Genomic DNA, 22,001 nt, shown 5'->3' on the forward strand with positions numbered 1-22,001 from the left:
TGGAGTACCCAGGAGAAATAAAGATACAGGATTCTTGGGCAGCTCAGAGGAGAATCAGAGAGTGAGCTGCTAAGCACTAATCACGGGGTACCCATGCCAATGACATGATTGTAAAAATGTGTACTGCTTGCTGTTTTGTCGGCCAGCAAAGCAACATCTTCTCTCAGGATCCAAAAGGAGATTACAGCTCAGCCTTTCAGCCCAGAGGAGGAAACAGTTTTCCCGTGCCCAATTCCTTGTTCACTGGTACATTCAAGCTTATGCCTAGATGCCAAGATGAAAGTCCTTCCTTCCTTCCTTCCTTCCTTCTCTCCCTCCTTCCTTCCTCCCTCCCTCCCCTCCCTCTCTTCTTCCCTTCTTTCCTTCCTTTATTCCCCCTCCCTCCCTCCTCTCCCTCCCTCCTTCCCTCCTTCCTTTCTTCTTTCCTTCCTTTCTTCTCCCTCTCTCCCTCCCTCCCTCCTTCCTTCTTTCCTTTCTTTCTTCCTTCTCTCCCTTCCTTCCTCCCTCCCTCCTCTACCTCCCCCATCCCTCCTTGCCTCCTTTTCTTCTTTCTTCCCCTTCCCTCCCTCCTCTCCCTCTCTCCCTCCCTCCCTCCTTCCTTCATTCTTTCCTTCCTTTCTTCCCCTTTCCTCCCTCCCTCCTTCCCTCCCACTTTCCTTCCTTTCTTCCCCCTCCCTCCCTCCTTCCTCCTTTCCTCCTTCCCTCCCTTTTCTTCCTTCCTTTTGTTTTTTCTTTCAGCCTGCCATTTTCAGTCACAAACTTTTGCTGAATACCTGTTATGAGGCTTCCACTTTCCATTTATCTCATCTTCCCAAAAACTCTATGAAATCTCTTATTACACTTTTATAGATGATAAAACTGAAGCTCAAGAGAGGTTAAGAAACTATCTCAAGTTTACCTAGATAGTAGGTGAGCTGGAGACAAAATCTTTATATAATGATGCTATATCCAGTGCCCTTTTCTAATAGTTCAATACATCTAAAATGTACCACAGGAGATCTGATTATGATGGATTAAAAAGTATTAATGTGTCAGTGGTCACAGTCTTCTCCCCTACCTCTATCACTAAAGAGAATTCTGATTTTGCCCACAGTTTTCCTTTCCCCTTCCCTCCCCTAAAGACAGGAGAGAGAAAATGCATAGCTCTACACAATGCAGAAAAGTAGAGAGGAGGTAGGAAAGGAGAGATGAAGAAAGATGTGTGTTATGTATTTAGAGAGAATTTGGGGGGCACTGGAGAAAGAGGAGCTTTAAAGCAGCTGAGATAAGAAGGGCTTAGAGAGAGAGGAGGATGTTAGTCTTTAAGAAGTTCAAATGAAGGATTTGATTAATGATACATTTCTCTTGGCTGCTGGACTATGTTTCATTGAATAGGACACTTATTGAGACTGGATCACATGGACCTCATCAATTTATTAGGTTTCATAATCAACCTCCGGTCCTGTAAGATGGAAACCGTCCATGTTTCTGGGTTCAAATATTAAATTTAAGTAGAACCCTCCATTTAAAGTGCTAGAGGACCAAAACCAGGTCAAGTGATTTGTCCAAGTTCACATAGGTGGTTTATATCACTTATCAAATGTCTAAAACCATGTCTTCACATTCCAAATTCAAAGCTGTTTCTTTTACACCACATTGGATTTTCACACCATTGCCAATGATATTATGAAGTGAAATTTCGGATCTGAGTGGGACACCACTAGAAACAGGAAAATGTGGAGGCTGGATAGTTTCTGGATGCTGATTCTATTCTTGTCTTCGTGATCTGGTGCACAGTCTACCATCTCATCGTCAGTCTCTTTCTATTGCCCAGACCAAAACATTTTTTTAAACTACTTATCCTGGGAGGGTGGTGCCATGAATTCGCATCATCCCCCAGCCCCTGCAAACTGAATGCCTTGGGTCCGTAGATAAATGGTGAATATAATTTAGTATCACTCTGGTGCAGTGAGTAGTGCAGACAAATAACCTTCACTTTTCCCCAGGTGGGGAAGATGGGGTGTGCACAAAGATGTCCACTGTGTGTGTGCGCAACGGGAGAAGGAGTCCAAGTTCCAGCCTCTTCCCAGAGAGGGGGGCATAGGAGGAGACAGCACCTGGCTGAGGTGTTACTGTATCTGTGTCCACTTGGGGAGGGGTGAGTGGCCACAAGTGAGAGGAACACCTCCCAAGGCTTGAGTGAGGGCTTCTGGGGCAGGCTTACAGAAATCAGTAGCCAGGAGGGGAAAAGGGCAACCACTTGAATCCTTTGTGTCTGTAAACACCACTAGCCAACTCTGGCTGGAACTGAGTAACTGTAGGATCAGAAAGATCTAATCTGCATTTTCCTTTTATGCTGTTTCAGATTTTAAAAGTTGTTTTCCAAAAGGGTTATTTCAGAAAGAAATTAAATAAACCTCTAGCCGACCTCAGCTGAACTAAGGGAGGGAAAAGCAGATTTTTACTGAATCTGAGTTTCAGGAAGCTATGGTTTTTCCTTCTAGAATGTGGTCTCTGTGGTGGTATTTCATGAAGAAATAGGAGAAAAAACAGGAAAGAAGAACTCAAAGCAAAAGAAAAGGCAGATCCCACACAGCTTCCTGTCCTAATTGTTCCATGTGGATTCAACTGTTCTCGGTTTTGGGAGAAATATATACTTGTTCAGGTCTCAAATAATCTGCCCCTGAACTCAAAGGGCAATGAGGCCCCCAAACAGTCTTTAGCTATTACCAAACAGGCTTCTTACCCTGGGGACCCCCTTTACTCCTTAAGCTTATGCTCCCTTTTGCCACAAACAATATTGGGACCCAAAGACAGAGCCAGCACTACTTACAAATTTAAAATCACTAGGCAAGGTACAGTGAATCAAACAAGCTTCACTCCTACTTTACATTTTCAAATCCGTTTGCCCTTACTAGAATAGGTTTGAACTTGCCTCACAATAAGGTAATAAAGGCAAATGGATTTTAAAAACTTGGGCAGAGAGGAGCTCTGGGAAAATCTAGTTGTCAACACGTATCACCCTGATAGGGCGTTATTTAAAGTATCCATTTATTAGCAAGTTCACTTTTGTTTGCTTGTTTGTTTTGTTTTGTTTTTTAAAAACTTTTTATTAGGTAAAATTTGAACATGCACCAAAAAATAGAATCAGATAATGAATCTTGGGACTAGCTGCAAGTTCACTTTTAAAGCGTTGTTGCCACCCACATCCAGACAGCTGAGGGAGGCTGAGACTGAGATCTGCGTCCCCCCAGGGCCTGTGCTCCGATCACAGGTAGCAAATGTCAGGGAGAAGCTGGCCAGGGAAAAGCCGCCACAGCCCCCGAGAGGGCTCTGTCCCTGGGGAGGTATGCTCCTTAGCAGCTCTGTTCGGTAACTCGGTGGCAGGGAAGGAGGTGGGGTGGTGGGGGTGGGGGTGTTGCTTTCCTTTTGAAATGAGATTCCATGGCCCCGAAACTATGATTCCCTCCCTCACCCTTTTTGTTTGCGTTGTTCTTGTCTTGGGGATGCAAAGTGCTGTTAACGTGAGCTTCCCCAGCCACAGGAACAGGATCTGTCTAGATGGGGCCACCAGAGGCAGCTGCTGTGTTTCGGCTCCACTCCAGCACACAGGGTGACACGGAAGGCCTCCATTTCTGATCCATGTATCCAGTAAGACTTTTGGAAACCCATCCCAGTTTCGTGGGGTTTGGGGGTGTGTGAATGAGTGAGTATGTGTGTGTGGGCGGGGGGGGGGGGGGAGAAACAGGGAGGGGTGGTCACGTGACAGTCTTTCCAATCTGGATCCCAATTAAGCCGACACCAGCCAAAAGAAGAAATCAGTGAGTGAAGTGACCACTTGGCCCTGGCCTTGCAAACCACTGCAGAGTCCGAAGCCCCGAGTGCTCCCTGGGAAGAGGAGAGCCGAGGACACTCTTCGCCCCTGCTTGCCACTGGGGGCCGCAGTCACCTTCAGCATAGGGGAGTGGGGAGACGCGAACCCCGCGTGTGGCTCCGGGTGCTGGGCTCCCTCCAGCGCGCAGCTTCCGCTCGCTTTCCCCTCGGCGCTGCAGCCGCGACCTGGGACCGAACGGACACCGCCTTCCCGGGGCTCCGGCGGCGCTCTGACTCCCACTTTCCTCCGCCGCAGCCTCTGGCAGGGCACCCCCTTGGCGCGACGCCGCGCCCCTCCCCGGGACCGCCCCCTCGGTCCCCCAGGGTGCGCGCAGTTGCTGCCCGTGCGCCCCGCCAGCTTGAGCGCCCCGGGCGGGCGGCGGTGGAGAAGCCCAGCCCAGCTCTCCCCAGCCGCGTTCCCGGCCCGCGCTGCTCCCAGCCTGCAAGCCCCTGACGTGGCGACGCCGACCGAGACACAAAGACCGAGGCTGAGACCGCCAGGGGTTAAGGGTGAGGCCGCGTCCCGGGGCCGCTGGAGCGCGGGCGTCATGCGAGACTGTCCTGGCTGCGCGCCGCCCCAGAGGAGTCCGAGCGCCCGCCTCAGCCGCGGCGCGCTGGCCCTGGCCGGGACTGCAGCCAGGTGGGCGCCGCGCGTGTGAGCGCAGACCTGGACTCGGGCGGCGGAGGCGAAAGTCGCTCCATCCCCGGGGTGCAACCCTGGGCGCGGAATCCGGGCTGCCGGGTGACAGTGACCAGCTGACTCTGGAGCCTACCGGAGGCGCGGCATCGGAGGCCGTGCGGACCACTGCCGAACAGCCGCTGGAGACCCGCAGAGAAGGGCGGGCCCTGCGCCCGGGGCGCCTCGGAGGTAAGTTCGGAGAGCCCGGGCCGGGCGGAGGGCGGGAGCGCACGAGTGTGTGTGTGTGTGTGTGTGTGTGTGTGTGTGTGTGTGTGTTCGCGGTGTGCCTGCGGCTCGGTGCACACGCGCGCGGGTTGTAAAGTCAGGAGCTGCGGGAGCGCCTCCCTGCCTCGGCTTGGCACCGGAGCATTGCGGGCCGCGGAGGTGTGGGGGCCCTTGTCGCTGCGCTCAGGGCAGCGGCGGAAAAGGTGTGTGCGGATGCGGGGCGGGGCCGCACCTGGTGGACAGAGCAGGGATTCGGGAAGAGAAGCCACGGAAGAAGATCATGCAGTTTGGGGCAAGTTTTCCTGGTTGAGAATCACTTCAGGAAACGGTGTTTTGAGGGTTAAATATGTGAGCTATCTGTGCAAAAAGCCTGACACATCAGAGGCGCGAAGTAAGATGGAAAGCTGGACAAGCCCCAGGTGGACCGACCGGTGCATCCAATTCTTAAATTGAGATTTCCAGTCACGTTGACGTGGAATGGGATCGTTGTTCTTCCCGAGGGTTTGATAAGGATGCTCAACTTCACCTGTCAGAAAGCACGGGAGCTGGGCCTGGCCCGCGGGGAGCGTAAGCTCGCTCACACGCGGTCCAACTCAGGCAAATGCAGCATGCCCGACCTGCTCTGCCGCCATCCCTCCGAAAGCGATAATTTCCTTGGGCTACCGAATCCATCAGAGTAGTCATTTGTCCCCTCGCCGGCGGTGCGGGGAGCGTAACATTTGAGTAGCCTAACTCTCACAGCGCGCACTCCAGCATTGTTTTGCTGGAAGATTGTTACTGTGGTAAGCGGCTGGTAGCCTGTGTTAAGCAGCAGGGAAGGTAAGGTTGTGTTCAGGTGCTCTTAATTCAGCGGGAATTAAGTTATGTTTGGTGAAGATCTAAGGAGAGGAAAAATCCAGAGTTTCTGCTATAAACAATATACATCTATCTTAAAGGCTTCTCACCCATTTCTCTTGTGGATGGAGCCATCTGGTTGGGAGGTGGTAGAACCATGCTGCCATCCCTGAGGCTGTGGTTGGAGGCTTCATTGCTGGGCTCTGCAATTTTATGCTCTGTGATATTATGCATGGCATGAAGAGTTGCTAGGAGGAGTGTGGCAGCAGCTTATGTGGCCAGTTATGCACCCTTTATTCCAGCAAACGAGCTGCCACTGCTACCTCTCTCTGATGGAGAGGGACGGTAAATGGCCTTTCCTTGTCATTTCTCAGACACCAGCATTAGTGGGCCCGCCCTGCAGGTGGAAGCTAGCTCACTGCTGTGGCCACAGGATGTCTTTTGAATTGACCCTCATTGAGAGCCCGGCGGCAATATTTTGGGTATTGTTGAAATAAGAGAAGTGGATTAGAGAGAGTAGGATGCCTGGAGTTGTACAACACCCTTTAATGGGTTTTCCTCTTGTGTATCAGAGGAGGGTAGAGCAGGAGACGGTGGTGAGTCTGCAGAGAGAGCAAACTTAGAGATTTTCTCAGGCTACTGGAGCCTGGAGGGAAAAACCTTAAATATCTGGTAAATAAAGTCTGATTTTTATTGTGTGTGTCTGAGAGACTTGCATAGATCAGGGAGTACGTGAAAATAAATGTCAGTTGCCAGAGAAAGAATAGATCAAACAGTTTATTTGCATTTCTGATGAGTTTGGTGAGGAAGTGTATAGCACTTAACATTTGGAAGGCAGACAAAAGGTTTTGTTGTTGCTGTTATGTTCCTTTTGAATTTTAGATACATAATGCGATTTTTTTTCTGGCCAATGCTCCAGGCAAAATTGATGTCTTTCCAGTTTCTAAAACCCATCATATTTATGAACTCTCTGATACTCTGTCTGAAACAGTCGTGCTCCTGTGAGGTTGAAATATCTCTCCTGCCTCTATTCACAGCAGACGCACAGAACTGATCTGGGAATTTTCTCACTCAGGATTCCCAAAATGAGCCCTTTCTCAAATCTTGACAAACGTGCAGCCGAAGCCATTGTTGCAGTTATGGCTCTGTGCCTGCTGGGCAGGGATTTAATGGCCAGGAGAAGGCAGGGGAAGGCCCTGCTCTCTGCTCCAGCCAGGTGGTAATATGCATTCTCAAACTAGCTAGGAAAAGGTTCTAGATTCCTCAGTGAATATATTGCTGAATCCCACTGATTAGCTTTTCCCACTGACAGACATTCAAATCTTTGTTTTTGGAGCTTCCTCTGCAGACTTGGTGTAAATTTCAAAAAAAGAAAAGAAGGCTATGAAGCTTAAGACAGGCAGAGACAGTTGGCTTCCTACCTAGGCATGCTTCAAACTCACTATATGACCTTGGTAAATTATTTAACTTTAATGCATGCTTGTTTTCACATGTGTAAAATGAGAGAGTATCAGACTAGATCATGGATTTGTTTCCCCTCTTTTTCCCCTTCTCTCTCGAAGAGTAGAACCCTTTAAATTAAATCTTTTATAAAAGTTAAGTGGCCGGGAGCTGTGGCCCATGCCTGTATCCCAGCACTTTAGGAGGCCGAAGCGGGTGGATCACCTGAGGTCGGGAGTTCAAGACCAGCCTGACCAACATGGAGAAACCCTGTCTTTACTAAAAATACAAAAAATTAGCCAGGCATGGCGGTGCATGCCTGTAATCCCAGCTACTCGGGAGGCTGAGGTAGGAGAATCGCTTGAACCTGGGAGGCAGAGGTTGCGGTGAGCCGAGATCATGCCATTGCACTCCAGCCTGGGCAACAAGAACAAAAATCCGTCTCAAAAAAAAAAAATACGCAAAACAGATTAAGAGCAAGGGAGGGACATAGCAGCCAGTTCACTCTCAGTGTGGTGTCTGAAGCACCCTTTGGAACCCCTACAGGCTTTTCAGAATTCAGTTTGAGAATCACTGGAAGCTTCTCTCTGCAATACGGCATATTCCCTCTCTGAATGTTTCCAATGAAATGTTGTGGTCACCTAGCTCAGTGTTATAAATAGTCATGTACCTGTAACTGATCCTCCTAGATGGCTAGCTAAACCCCTACAATGTCAGCTCTGGGAGGACCATAACTTTTTCAGCCCTGGACCTTCTGAGTCTCACACAGTGCCTGGCATGTAAGTAGGTGCTTAGTGAATGCTTATTGAATGGATTAAGAAATGAAGAGGGAGTAAAGTTATTCTGGCAGACCAAAGACTGGTGGATGATACACTATGGTGGAAATCTTAGGAGAGCAGGGACTTTGATTTATTTGTTGCTATATCTCTAGTGCCTGGCACAGACAGATTTTGGCTTATTGTAGGAAGTCCTTTAAAATAATTAAAGTTAATACTGGGAATGGATTGCCCCAAGAGGGGATAGAAGCATATATATGGTGGCTATTAATTTTGTTCTTAAAGATTCTGGCTGTCTCTGCTTCTGGGCACATGGTAAGATTGCATTTTCCTGTTAATTTGAAATCAGGTATGGCCATGTGACTTGTTTGGCCAGAAAGTACATGAACCTTTAAGAGTCAGCAGGTGCCTCACCATGTTCTCCCTTTTCCTCTGTTTCAGTGGTAGTTAAGTCTCCAGAAAGTGGCTGCTCCTCCCTCAGCCTGGGTCTGGGATTGAGGATGATGTGGAGCAGAGCTTCTTGCTGACGCATAATGGACATGTAGCATTGATAACAAACTGAAATCTGGGGATTATTTGTTGCTGCAGTGTAACCTAGCATACGTGACTGATGCAACATGTAAAGAACTTAGGATCATACTGGCTGCTGATCAGGATAGCAGTGTTATCCAAGAAGGCCAGTCCTTGCTGAGACAGGGCTTCATGGGGATCAGGACCTGTGTATGAGCACCACATCGTGGCATGTGGCTGTCATTTTGCCTGGTTGGAGAGCTTATTTGGTAATATACTAAGGTTAGTCTTTTAGAGAAGGAACATGAAAACCGAAAGTCTGATGCACTGGCTATAATATGCTGATTTCATAGTTTAGAGAGAAGCAAGTGAAGCTGATAAATGTGTTCAGTGATTGGACAGAATTGTCCATTAAAAGCCAGATAATAAACAGAAGGTGCTTTGTGAGCCAAGAATGAAAGCCAGGGGAGTTAGTGGAATGAATTGAATGACTGTGTCATAGGACTGTGACATGCCAATGTATCCTTCATTGTCCAAGTTAGAGAACTACCTGCTCAATAGACTCCATGCATATGCATGCATGTCATTTAATATTATCCTTAAAGCATGATTTATCAAACACAACTGTATGCTTTTTCTGATGCTCTGAGCATTGTTCCATGCCCTTAGCCAATGGGAGCTCACATGACAGTTTTCTACTGACGTGGCCTGTGAGAACTTCATACTGCAAAAACTCTCAGCCAGTGAGCCCTCCACTGTCCCCACCTTCAGTGTCTTACTCAGTATGTGTCCAATTCCCTGCACCCTTTCTTCCTGCCATTTACTTTGTGTCCTAGTGAACAATTTTGACCTTCAGTGGCTCATGTGATTACCCCATTGATCCCTCTTCAATAACACTGGGATCTTGAGGAGAAAAGTTTTATTCAGGAAGCTAAACATGCAAGTTTTAGGGTTACTAGAGGAGGCTTCAAGTAACTAACTAAGAAAACAAACAAAGATCAACCATTCACTAGGAACTGAAAGCTTTAGCATATCCTGGCAGCCTAAAAGACTGAACAGTGATAAGGAGGCAAAATTTGGGAAACAACAAAAGGAGGCCTGTCTCAGCCATGGAAGTTGAAGAAGATGAAAGTCTTTTGGCTACGTGAGTGCAGACTGGGGAGGAGTGAGTAGGTGTGGGTATGGGTGGGTAGTGATTGGGTGTGAGTGAGTAGTGATTGAGTGTGGGTGGGATAGGTAGTGAGTGGATGTGGGCAGTGATTGGGTGTGGGTGTGGGTGGATAGTGAGTGAGTGTGGGTATAAGTGGTTGCTGAGTGGGTGTGGGTGGGTAGTGAGTAGGTGTGAGTGGGATAGGTTGTGAGTGGGTAGAGGTGTGGATAGGTAATGAGTGAATGTGGGTGGGGTGGTTAGTGAGTTGGTGTGGGTGTGGATGGGTGGTGAGTGCATGTGAATGTGGAGAGGTAATGAGTGAGTGTAGGTGTGAGTGGGTAGTGAGGGTGTAGGTGTGTGTAGGTAGTGTGTGGGGTGTGGGTGGGGTGGGTAGTGAGTGTGTGGAGTGTGGGGTGGGTAGTGAGTGTGTGGGGTGTGGGTGTGTGTAGGTAGTGAGTGTGTGGGGTGTGAGTGGGGTGGGTAGTGTGTGGGGTGTGGATGGGGTGGGTAGTTAGTGTGTGGAGTGTGGGGCTGGTAGTCTGTAGAGTGTGGGGTGGGTAGTGAGTGTGTGGGGTGTGGGTGTGGGTGGGTAGTGTGTGGGGTGTGGGTGTGGGTGGGTAGTGAGTGTGTGGGGTGTGGATGGGGTGGGTAGTGAGTGTGTGGGGTGTGGGTGGGGTGGGTAGTGAGTGGGGTGTGGATGGGTGGGTAGTGAGTGTGGAGTGTGGGGTGGGTAGTGAGTGTGTGGGGTGTGGGTGTGGGTGGGTAGTGTGTGGGGTGTGGGTGTGGGGTGGGTAGTGAGTGTGTGGGGTGTGGATGGGGTGGGTAGTGAGTGTGTGGGGTGTGGGTGGGTTGGGTAGTGAGTGGGGTGTGGATGGGGTGGGTAGTGAGTGTGTGGGGTGTGGGTGTGGGTGGGTGGGGTGTGGGTGTGGGGTGGGTAGTGAGTGTGTGGGTGTGGGAGGGTAGTGTGTGGGGTGTGGATGGGGTGGGTAGTGAGTGGGGTGTGGATGGGGTGGGTAGTGAGTGGAGTGTGGGGTGGGTAGTGAGGGTGTGGGTGTGGGAGGGTAGTGTGTGGGGTGTGGATGGGGTGGGTAGTGAGTGTGTGGGGTGTGGATGGGGTGGGTAGTGTGTCGGGTATGGGTGGGGTGGGTAGTGAGTGTGTGGGGTGGGTAGTGAGTGTGTGGGGTGTGGGGTGGGTAGTGAGTGGGGTGTGGATGGGGTGGGTATTAGTGTGTGGGGTGTGGGTGTGTGTAGGTAGTGAGTGTGTGGGTTGTGGGTGGGGTGGGTAGTGAGTGTGTGGGGTGTGGGGTGGGTAGTGAGTGTGTGGGGTGTGTGTGGGGTGGGTAGTGAGTGTGTGGGTGGGGTGGGTAGTGAGTGTGTGGGGTGTGGGTGGGGTGGGTAGTGAGTGTGGGGTGTGGGTGTGTGTAGGGAGTGTGTGGGGTGTGGGTGTGGGTGGGTAGTGTGTGGGGTGTGGGTGTGGGTGGGTAGTGTGTGGGGTGTGGGTGTGGGGTGCGTAGTGTGGGGTGTGGGTGTGGGTGGGTAGTGAGTGTGTGGGGTGTGGGTGGGTAGTGAGTGTGTGGGGTGTGGGTGTGTGTAGGTAGTGTGTGGGGTGTGGGTGGGGTGGATAGTGTGTGGGGTGTGAGTGGCGTGGGTAGTGTGTGGGGTGTGGGTGGGGTGGGTAGTGAGTGTGTGGGGTGTGTGTAGGTAGTGAGTATGTGGGGTGTGGGGTGGATAGTGAGTGGGTGGGTGTGGGTGGGGTGGGTAGTGAGTGTGGGGTGTGGGTGTGTGTAGGGAGTGTGTGGGGTGTGGGTGTGGGTGGGCAGTGTGTGGGGTGTGGGTGTGGGGTGCGTAGTGTGGGGTGTGGGTGTGGGTGGGTAGTGAGTGTGTGGGGTGTGGGTGTGGGAGGGTAGTGAGTGTGTGGGGTGTGGGTGTGGGTGGGTAGTGAGTGTGTGGGGTGTGGGTGTGTGTAGGTAGTGTGTGGGGTGTGGGTGGGGTGGATAGTGTGTGGGGTGTGAGTGGCGTGGGTAGTGTGTGGGGTGTGGGTGGGGTGGGTAGTGAGTGTGTGGGGTGTGTGTAGGTAGTGAGTATGTGGGGTGTGGGGTGGATAGTGAGTGGGTGGGTGTGGGTGTGGGTGGGTAGTGTGTGGGGTGTGGGTGTGTGTAGGTAGTGTGTGGGGTGTGGGTGGGATGGGTAGTAAGGGTGTGGGGTGGGTAGTGAGTGTGTGGGGTGTGGGGTGGGTAGTGAGTGTGTGGGTGTGGGTGGGGTGGGTAGTGTGTGGGTGTGGATGGGGTAGGTAGTGTGTGGGGTGTGAGTGTGTGTAGGTAGTGTGTGGGGTGTGGGTGGGATGGGTAGTAAGGGTGTGGGGTGGGTAGTGAGTGTGCGGGGTGTGGGTGGGGTGGGTAGTGAGTGTGTGGGGTGGGTAGTGAGTGTGTGGGTGTGGGTGGGGTGGGTAGTGTGTGGGTGTGGATGGGGTAGGTAGTGTGTGGGGTGTGGGTGGGATGGGTAGTAAGGGTGTGGGGTGGGTAGTGAGTGTGTGGGGTGTGGGGTGGGTAGTGTGTGGGTGTGGATGGGGTAGGTAGTGTGTGGGGTGTGGGTGGGGTGGGTAGTGTGTGGGGTGTGGGGTGGGTAGTGAGTGTGTGGGTGTGGGTGGGGTGCGTAGTGAGTGTGTGGGGTGTGGGTGTGTGTAGGTAGTGTGTGGGGTGTGGGTGGGGTGGGTAGTAAGTGTGTGGGGTGTGGGGTGGGTAGTGTGTGGGGTGGGTAGTGAGTGTGGTGTGTGGGTGGGGTGGGTAGTGAGTGTGTGGGGTGTGGGGTGGGTAGTGAGTGTGTGGGGTGTGGGTGGGTAGTGAGTGTGTGGGTGTGGGTGGGGTGGGTAGTGAGTGTGTGGGGTGTGGGTGTGTGTAGGTAGTGTGTGGGGTGTGGGTGGGGTGGGTAGTAAGTGTGTGGGGTGTGGGGTGGATAGTGAGTGGGTGGGCGTGGGTGGGGTGGGTAGTGAGATGTGGGTGGGGTAGGCAGTGTGTGTGTGGGTGTGTGTGAGTAGTGATGATGTGGGTGGGGTAGGCAGTGTGTGTGGGTAGTGATGAGATGTGGGTGGGGTAGGCCATGAGTATGTGGGATATGGTGGCAGTCAGTCAGGGAATGTTCTCTGTGTTGTGTGGGACTGAGACGTGGGTAGATAGTGTCGGATGTGGGTTAAGGTAGGTAGTCTGTGGGCTGGGTGGTTGGCTGTGGGCTCCCACTGCTTGTGCCAATGACATCGGAGCGCTGACTGCCCTGTGCTATGACAGATGGTTTACTGCTGCTCCCCTTCCTCTAGCCTGTTGCCCCTGCAGGCATGGCCAGGGTCTCATTTATAGTTTTGTCCTGGTGAGGAGCACAGTGTCTGGCTCAGGTTGGGTGTTCCCTAGAGCTATTGGGTGAAAGACGGAAAGAACACGGTGATTCTGAAGACGCTCAGCAGGTACGGGAGAGGCCTGACTCTGTAGTCACAGCAGGAAGGAAAAAGTATTCGGTTATTTAGTTTTCCATAACCTCAGCCTGAGCCAACAGTATACTATGGCCACCAAAAAGATCCTTAGCTGAAATTATGGTGTCTAGAATGAGGAATGGAACTCCTGTTCTTTTCTGCACTTCAGGGGAAGGAGACACAATGTGAGAAATGCATGAGCCAATTGGAAATTATTTAAAGAACCATGGATCATTAGCCCCAAGGTGTGTCTAGTCCAGAATTTCCCAGTTAGCCGTCACTGCATCCACTATACCAGAACCTCCAGGGGACCTTATAAATGCATATTTCCAGGCCTCATCTGCTGAGTCAGAATCTCTGGGGTGAGGCCAGAGACTTGCTTTATCCCCCATATTTTACAAGGCTGTTGTGAGTTTCCCGCATAAGGAGAAGATCTGGGGTTTGACTTGAGTTTTTGAGTCAAGAGACTGCACCTGGTAGCCTTCTCTCCATCAACCCAAAAGATGCAGGGAGCTGCAGCCAGGTCCTGAAGCAAATGGGAGAAATGGGATGTAAGACCCATCCTTAAATACTCGAAGAACTGCCCTTCGAAAGCGGATTTGGCTTCTGCATGTCCCTGGGGCAGGATGAGGACCAGTGGGTGCAATTGTGGAAGAGGCTGCCTTTGGGAAATTGTGAGTGTTCCCTGTCTTAGAAGCCATCATGCCCAGGCAGGCAAGAGCAAAGGCCCTGGGCTGGAAGCAGGACTGGCATGTTTGGTTGGTCATAAAAGTACTTCATAAAATCTGCTCTGACGGGTCCCTCTGCCTGGGCTTTGCCTTCCCCTGCTCCTCCCCACCACCCAGGCAGGCACGTGGTTTGCTCCATTGCCTCCTTCAGGACCACATTCAAAGGTATCTTTCCCCTACGCCTCCTCTGACCATCTTGTTTACAGTTGTAATACCTCCCCTTGTTCTTTGTAACCCCCTTTTCTGCTTTTCTCCATGGCGCTTTCTACCATCTAATACACTCTAAATTTTACTTTTCTATTTCGCTTATTATCTGTCTCCCCCACTAGATTATAAGCTCATGAGGGCAGGGTTTTTGTTTTGTTCATTGTCTGCCTTACACCCTGCTGTATTGCCACCAGCTAAGACAGTGCCTGATGCATGCCAGTTACAAAAGAAACATTTTTGAATGAATAATATGGATGTCTCATTTGACCTTGTTAGTAACCCCAGGAGGAGGAATTGATATCTTCCTTTTATAGATAAGAAAATCAAAGATTAGAGATGATAATTTACTTTCTCAAATCCCCCTTGCCAGGATTTGCTTGCAAATCCTTTCTTCTTTATTTTTTATTATAAAATCACATATTTAGAACATTTAAATAAAACAGCCCTGAAATGAAAGGAAGAGAAAACCACCCAGAGACAATTATTATTAACATTTTAGTATTAATATATACAAAGAGTGAGTGTCTGTATAAAATTTTATGTCATAATACAACCAACCATTTAGTGGTATACTTTTTCACTTAAGAATACATCATTAAAAATTAAACATGCCAATAAATGTATTTCTGCACCATGACTTATTAATGGCTACATGGTATTCTATCATACAGATGCACTGCAATTTATAGAACCCAGTGTTGGCTACAAAGATTATTGCTAATTTTTTTCTTATTTTAAGCAACATTAAAGAGAATATATTCATAAACTTTGTTTACATATATCTGATTATTTTATTTAGATAAATACTTAGAAGTGTGGATTTGCTTCATTTCAAGGGTATGCGTATTTGTCAAGTTTTATTGTTGATTACTTCCTATAAGTCACATACTTCTCCAGGAATACATGGGAGTGCCTATTTTCCCTCATTCTCCCCAAAAGTGGTATGAGTACACTGATTATAGATACCATAACAAGTATACTATATGCTGGTTATAAATAATATCAAAAACCTTTAATAATAGTCAGAACCCTTAGTCTTTAGTACTTTTCCACTTAGAAAACATTTTTATTTTCTTTAGATTTATAAATAAGTAATCAAACAAATTGCTGTTCTACTTTGCTTTATTTATTATGATGTTGCACATTTTTCTTTGCCTTCCTTTCTTTGTAAATTAACCATTTGTTTCTTTGAATTGTTCATTATTTCGTATTCATTTTTAAGAGCTTTCAATGAAATGCAAGAATTTTCTGCATTCTGTTTTTTCAAGGTTTTTTTTACTGTTTTTTTTTTTTATGTTTACTGACATGGTAAGCAATTTTTATCTATCCAAACCTATCAGTCTTCGTCTTAATTATTTCAATTTTGGGATCTTGTGTGGAAAACCCTTTCACTACCTCAAATTATCTAAATCTTGACTCGAATTTTCTGCTTTATATTTCATCTGTAATTTACTTTTGTAAATGGCAAGAAGTGGGGCTAACCTTTTACCAGTTGATTAACCAATTATTCCAGTAGTATTTTAACTAACAAAGTAACACATTTATGTTTATTGAATAAACCATTATTTTCTCGTTGAGTTGAAAGGCCACCTTTAAAATATATTGACTGTTTATCTATATTTGGGTCTGCTACTTTCTATTCTGTTCCATTGATTTATCTGTCAAATTATAATAGTAGGAGCTTTGTATTAAGTTTTCATATTTGGCTATCCAAATAGATTTTTATTTTGACCAGAATTCTTAGATAATTAACTTAAAGCAAATAATTACTTAGTGTTACCTTTAACATGCATGGCCTTGCCCCATAAAAATGAAAAAAAAAAAACTTCCAACAAAACATAAACAATAGCAAAAAATCTGCCTTGTGAATTTTCTTTATGGTTACTGCCCATTTAGAGCCTTACTTATATAAATTTTCTTTTAGCTCTCTTTTTGGCAGGCCTTGGTAAAAGCAGATAAATTGGAACTTGTTTATCTAGTGTTTTTACCTTATTTTAAAATTAGTACTTATTTTAAAAAATTAAGAAAAGTACATAAAATAACCCAGTAGACATCCATATACCAGTGAAATTAAACGGATGTTAATGTTTTGTCATTTTTGCTTCAGTGTTTGTTTTTAAAGAAAAGAATATGATATAGTTCAAGTCCCACCTGCCACTTCTTTTGTTTTAATCACCTGCTACTCCCTGCATTGGTGAGAGAGGATTTCCACTCTAAGGTTACCGAGATGACTGAACACTTGACACCAACACTGAGCAGATGAGATGGACAGTGATTTATTAATTGCCTGTACTCACAGGAGGGCAGGGGGAGGACACCACAGGCCACACAGGGCCACACGGGAGCTGCACTTAGAAACAGAGGGAACAAACGGGCTGTGGGAGGCAGCCTTTGCTGTATCAAAATGGGGAGGTGACCCCTGATTCCCACAAGAGGATGTGATTGGCTTGTTTGAATATTTCTGAGGGCTGGCAGGGAACCAGAAGCTGCCACTTGGGGTAAGTAGAATCTGTGCCTGGTCCCTTGATAAGAAGAGTGGTTTGACTAGGGTACCTTACCTGCAGGAGTAGAGAAACTTGCAGTTTGGCCATTCAAGGGCCTCCTGGTTTCACCAGGTGTCAGGGCAGCACATCATATTGGGCCTTAAATGTAGGCCTCATACCACATCTTTCCTGCCCCTCCCAGAAACCGCTATCCCAAACCTGGTATATTTCATTTGCATATAGATTTTTGCATTCTCCTTTTTATGTATACATCCCTAAATAATCTATTTGAGGTTTTTTTTCCAATTACATCAATGATATGATAGATCCATTCGCAACTTTTTCCATGCATTCTTAAGTTTTTGAGGTTTATCTTCAAATTTATTGTAAGTAAATTCATTCATATTAGCTGTTGTATAATATAAACTATGTGGATAAACTCATTTATTCCCCCACATTATTTTACTATTCAAAAGTGTTTGATAACAGTTTTGTCTCCTTGTGAACCTAGGTGCATGCTTATCTAGGGTACCTCAAGGTAGATCTGGGGGGGCAATAGGTTTTGATTATCTTGAGCTTCAACTGTATTACCAAATTGCCCTCTAAAGTGATTCTGCCAATATTCATCCCCACCAGTAGCATATAAAAACTGTTGGCCTGCATATTCAGCAATCCTTGGTGTTATATTAAATAAAACTTCCAAAAAATTGTCTATTGAATTTGTGGCTCTATCCCTGTTTTCATCCCTAATTTTGTGAAGTGCTGTATAATGTGATGTGTAACGTGAGCTCTAGACTTACAGTGTATAGTTAAGGCCCGGGTTCACGCATGCCTTAGGCTGTGTGGCCTTTGACAAGTTACTGACCTGCTCTGTGCTGGAGAAAATTCAGCCATAAAATTAGTATCATATTAGTTCCTATTTTGTAAGGTGATTTTGAGGATTAAATAAGTTAATCATTATAAAGTGTTTAAAACCTTTCTGGCACATAGTAAAGTTCTCCATAAATGTTACCTATGTTAATGTTGTTCCATTATTTATTCATGTCTCTTTTGTTTTTTTCTTTATCATTCTTGCCAGAGATTTCCAATTTTGTTATTTCAAAGAAATCATTTAGGTTTCATTGATGGTAATGTTTATTTGTTTTCTACTTCACTAATTTTTCTCGTAACATTAGTTGCTTCTTCCATTTTCCTTTGTATTTACTATACTGATTTTTTTCCCACTTCTAGAGTGGGATGCTTAGCTCATTGATTTTCAACCTTTTATTCCACTATTTGTATTTATTACTATAAACTTTCCTCTAATGATAGCTTTAACTATAGTTTATAGTTTTGATATGTAGTATTTTCATTACATTTAATTATAACCATATTCTAATTTTTACTATGATTAGTTTTTTGACCTATGGCTTATTGAGACCTGTATGTTTAAATTTCCATGTGTTCAGGTGATATCTTTGGGTATACATTTGTTAATTTTATTACTTTATTGTAAAAAAAATCACTGCAGGATATAAATTCATTTTTTTAAAAATTTGTATCATAATATGTGGCCAGCATTACTTGAAAAGAATGTGTATTCTTGGGTCCAGGTTCTCTATGTGTATAGATCAAGTGTGTTAATTGTGTTGTTTTAGTATTTTTATATCAAATGTATTATTTTCTTTGATCACTCAGTTTCTTGAGAAAGATATGTTAAAATCTCTATGCATTATTGTGAATTTCACATGTTTCCTAGAAATTTTGTTAATTTTTGCTTCATGTATTTTTAAGGCTATATTATTGAGTGTCGATATGTTCAGGATTGTTTTCCTGGTGAGTTGTTTTTATTTATCATTTTTGCAATAATTATTTGTATCCCTAATGATTTTTAACCTTAATATCTTTATTATTTATGTTAATATAATAATAATGTTATAGCTCACACTTATTAGAGTGCTTATTGTATGCAAGGGACTATTACATAAAACAAATCATATAAAGTAGATACTATTATCATCCCCATTTTGCAGATAAGGAAACTAAAGTACAGAGAGACCTATAATGTGCCCCAGGATAATAACTAATAAGTGCTCCAACTAATAACTAATAAATCACATAGCTTATAAGTAGAACAGCTTGTATTTAAATTTGGGCAATTTGGCTCCAGAGTTTAGAATCTTTAACTGTGATGCCATTTTGCCTGTAACAAACACTAACAATACTCTGATTTAGTTTTGATTGATAAATCTTATTTCATCCTTATACTTTAAATCTTTCTGTGACAGTATTTTTTTTTTTTTTTTTGAGACGGAGTTTTGCTCTTGTTGCCCAGGCTGGAGTGCAGTGGCATGATCTTGGCTCACCGCAACCTCCACCTCCCAGGTTCAAGTGGTTCTCCTGCCTCAGCCTCCCAAGTAGCTGGGATTACAGGCATGTACCACCACCCCTGGCTAATTTTGTATTTTTAGTAGAGATGGGGTTTCTCCATGTTGGTCAGGCTGGTCTTGAACTTCCCAACCTCAGGTGATCCACCCGCCTTGGCCTCCCAAAGTGCTGGGATTACAGGCGTGAGCCACCGTGCCCAGCCTGTGATAGTATTTTTAGGTATATCTCCTATAGGTAGTCTTTGCATTTTATTTTAATTTTTAAAAATCCGGCTTGAGAGTCATAGTCTTGTAACTGGTAAGTTTAAGCTATTTACATTTATTGTAATATGATGTATTTTGAAATATTTCTGTCATTTTATTTGTGATATTAATTAGTTATACTTTGCTTCTTTATTTCTCTTATTTTCTACCTTCTCTTAATTGACTAGGTTTTATTTGTTCCCTTGTTTTTTCTACACTGGTTTAGAAGTCCTGCATTAAGTTGTACAGATTCTTCCTGCTCTTTTAATAATTACTCATAACTTTTTTCTAATATGCATATTTGACTTAAAATTTAAATTTATTTAACATCTCTTTCCTCTTCCAGATAACATAGTAATTTAAAAGTTTTAATTCTGATCACTTCCTCTCCCATTAAATTATTCATTAACAGTTTTATAGAGTTGATACATGATTAGAATTAACTATATGTTTATCACCTTATTTCCTCTGGATTCACTTTCTTTCCCTCTGAAGAAGCTTCTTTATAGTTTTTACAATAAGGAATATGAGTTATAAACTCTGAAACTATTTCTTTATCTTTACTTCTGAATAATAGTTTACATGGTAATAAAATTATCTGTATATTATTTTTTCAGTATTTTAATGATTTTATTTCTATTTTTTAGTCTACAATTGTGTTCTTAAAAATCTGCTTTTAAGTTTATTCTATTTTAGGTAATTCAATTTTTTAGGCAAGTTTTTCTTTTCATTTCTGGTATTCTTTAGTTTCAATATGATGTGTTTAGGTATCTAAGGGTGAGTTCATTATTTATATGTCTTATTTAGTATTTATATCACTCCTTGAGTTAGAAGATTCATGCTTTCAATTCTGGAACATTCTTATATATTATCACTTTTATCATCTTTCTGCCATTCTCTTTTCTCTCTCCTAGAATTCCAAATAGATATTTGCTGAAACTTATCCTTCTATGCTCATGTCTCTTAAGCTTGATTTAATGGTTTTTGTTGTTGTCATTGTTGCTGTTTTGTTTTTTGAGAGAGTCTCACTCTGTCACTCAGGCTAGAGTGCTGTGATGCAGTCTCAACTCACTACAACCTTTGCCTCCTGGGTCCAAAAGCTTCTCATGCCTCAGCCTCCTGAGTAGCTGGGATTACAGGTGCATGCCACCATGCCCAGCTAACTTTTTGTATTTTTAGTAGAGACAGGGTTTCACCATGTTGGCCAGGCTGGTCTTGAACTCCTGACCTCAAATGATCCACCCACCTCAGCCTCCCAAAGCTCTGGGATTACAGGTGTGAGCCACTGCCCCCGGCCAGTTTCATGTCTTTTATCTTTGTATCTCTTTGTGCTGCATTCAGCTAAATTCCCTTAGACCTATCTTCCAGTTCATAGACTTTCTCTTTATTTAGATCTAATATGCTATTTAATGCCACTGTGTTTTGTATTTTAATGGTTCTTTTTCTATTAGTATACTTCTTTTCCAGATCTGTATGTACTTTTTTCATAGTGTCTTCTTTTATTTGGATTTTCTATTAATTTTATGCCTTTACTTATTTTAAGTATATTTGTATCTTCTTTAAGATTGTGGATTCATTTTTTTAAGTTCTTGAAGTTCTAATCCTGCTGGTGATTTTGTGTCTGCTGATTCTTACTCATTGAGTAGTATTTTCTCTTGTGTGTTGTAATTTTTAAAAATATAATTCAACCTTAAGGTGGATTCTTTTCTCTGTGGTGCTCCTATGCACCTTTGATTGTCTTGAGTACTTTTGCTCTTGTTTCTGCTTGCACCCATGGACATTAGCAGCATGGAACTGATTTTTTACATTAATTTCTTAGCTCAAGAGTTCTTGCACACCATGACAACATAAATTTGGGCCCCAAAATATTTAAGACATTGGCCTTGTTTTCCATTTCTAAGGGGTAATTTTTTACTTTATTTAACCCAGAGCCCAGGCAGAGGCTGACAAGTGTCCTTGTTTACTGTGCACCAGATTTTTTTCATCCTTTCACATAAAGCTAGAGAATAGTCCTTCAAGGGTCCCAGCTTTATGCAGACATCTGTGTTTCCACTCTCCATCTCATGGAAGGCCTATCCTAATCTACCTTAGAAGGACCATCCCCTTTACTCTTAGGGCAGCCACAGTGCCAGCTCTCCTGTCTACCTCTGTGATTTTCAATCTCTTCTCTATTTCTGGAATCTGGGCATTTAGCTTGCTCTCGCAAGTTTAGTTATGCCCGTTAAGAAAAAAATTTGCATCTTATCCAGCATTTTGAGGTGTTCATAATCAGAGTTTTTCACATTCTCTAAGCTTACTTTCTTGCCAGATCTGGAAATTGCTTCATAATCACTTGATTTCTTAACCAAGGGCTTTGCCCTAGGGTTGAGCTCTGCAGGTATACGTCTTGAGAAACAGAAGTGTAACCCCTTCCCAACTCCTTGCTGCCCTCTTTAGCAATTTTTTTGTGGAAGATGGCTATCTCTGGGAGAGAAAGTGTTCCCCCTTAAGTTTGAAATTTTATTAGAGGTGACACAAACAATGTAGAAATTCTTAATCACAAATTTTATATTCCTAAATTGATAGCTTCCTTTTATAGTTTCACCAAATCACAGTGGCAACCACCATCCTAAAACCAGAAGCAAGACAAAATTCAAAACAAGCAGGCCAACACCGACGCAGGAATTACATGAATACTGCAGATGAATTCTCTTGCAGTGTGCTTTCGTGAGCGTGAAATGAGAACATTGTGGCTGTTATATCTCTGCACTTTATTTCAGTTTTTGAAAGATCAATATATTTTGGCGTATTGGAAAGGTTTGATAAGAATACTTTATAACTGAGTTTTGCTAATCCAGTTCAAGGTATAGGTCATTCATTTTGGGGCTGTTGGTAGCAGAAGGGAAGATTAGATTTCTAATGGAGTTGGCGGAAATGAAATTCAGAGAGCTTGTCTTTTGTCCAAAGATTCAAGCAGCAATACTACAAACTATATCCCTAAATCATCTCTCTCTCTTTTTGCTCTGCTTTGATTAACATTAGATGCCAAGAGTGTGAGCAGTTGAATAT

General features: G+C 44.9%; 1 protein-coding gene across 3 annotated transcripts in view; it reads left to right on the plus strand.

Annotated features, from left to right (window-relative positions):
* Positions 1-22,001, plus strand: part of MINAR1 (membrane integral NOTCH2 associated receptor 1) — a 61,201-nt gene that overhangs the window by 15,727 nt on the left and 23,473 nt on the right. The window contains exon 1 of one of the 3 annotated variants that reach the window (XM_003810721.4): positions 3,856-4,720. The exons of the other annotated variants lie outside the window; for them this stretch is intronic. The gene's annotated coding sequence lies outside the window, so the exon portion shown is untranslated. Of the gene's footprint in view, positions 1-3,855; positions 4,721-22,001 lie in introns of those variants that run through there. 3 annotated transcript variants of the gene reach the window in all.

Source organism: Pan paniscus, chromosome 16, assembly GCF_029289425.2.
Source record: "Pan paniscus chromosome 16, NHGRI_mPanPan1-v2.0_pri, whole genome shotgun sequence".
Taxonomy (NCBI): domain Eukaryota; kingdom Metazoa; phylum Chordata; class Mammalia; order Primates; family Hominidae; genus Pan; species Pan paniscus.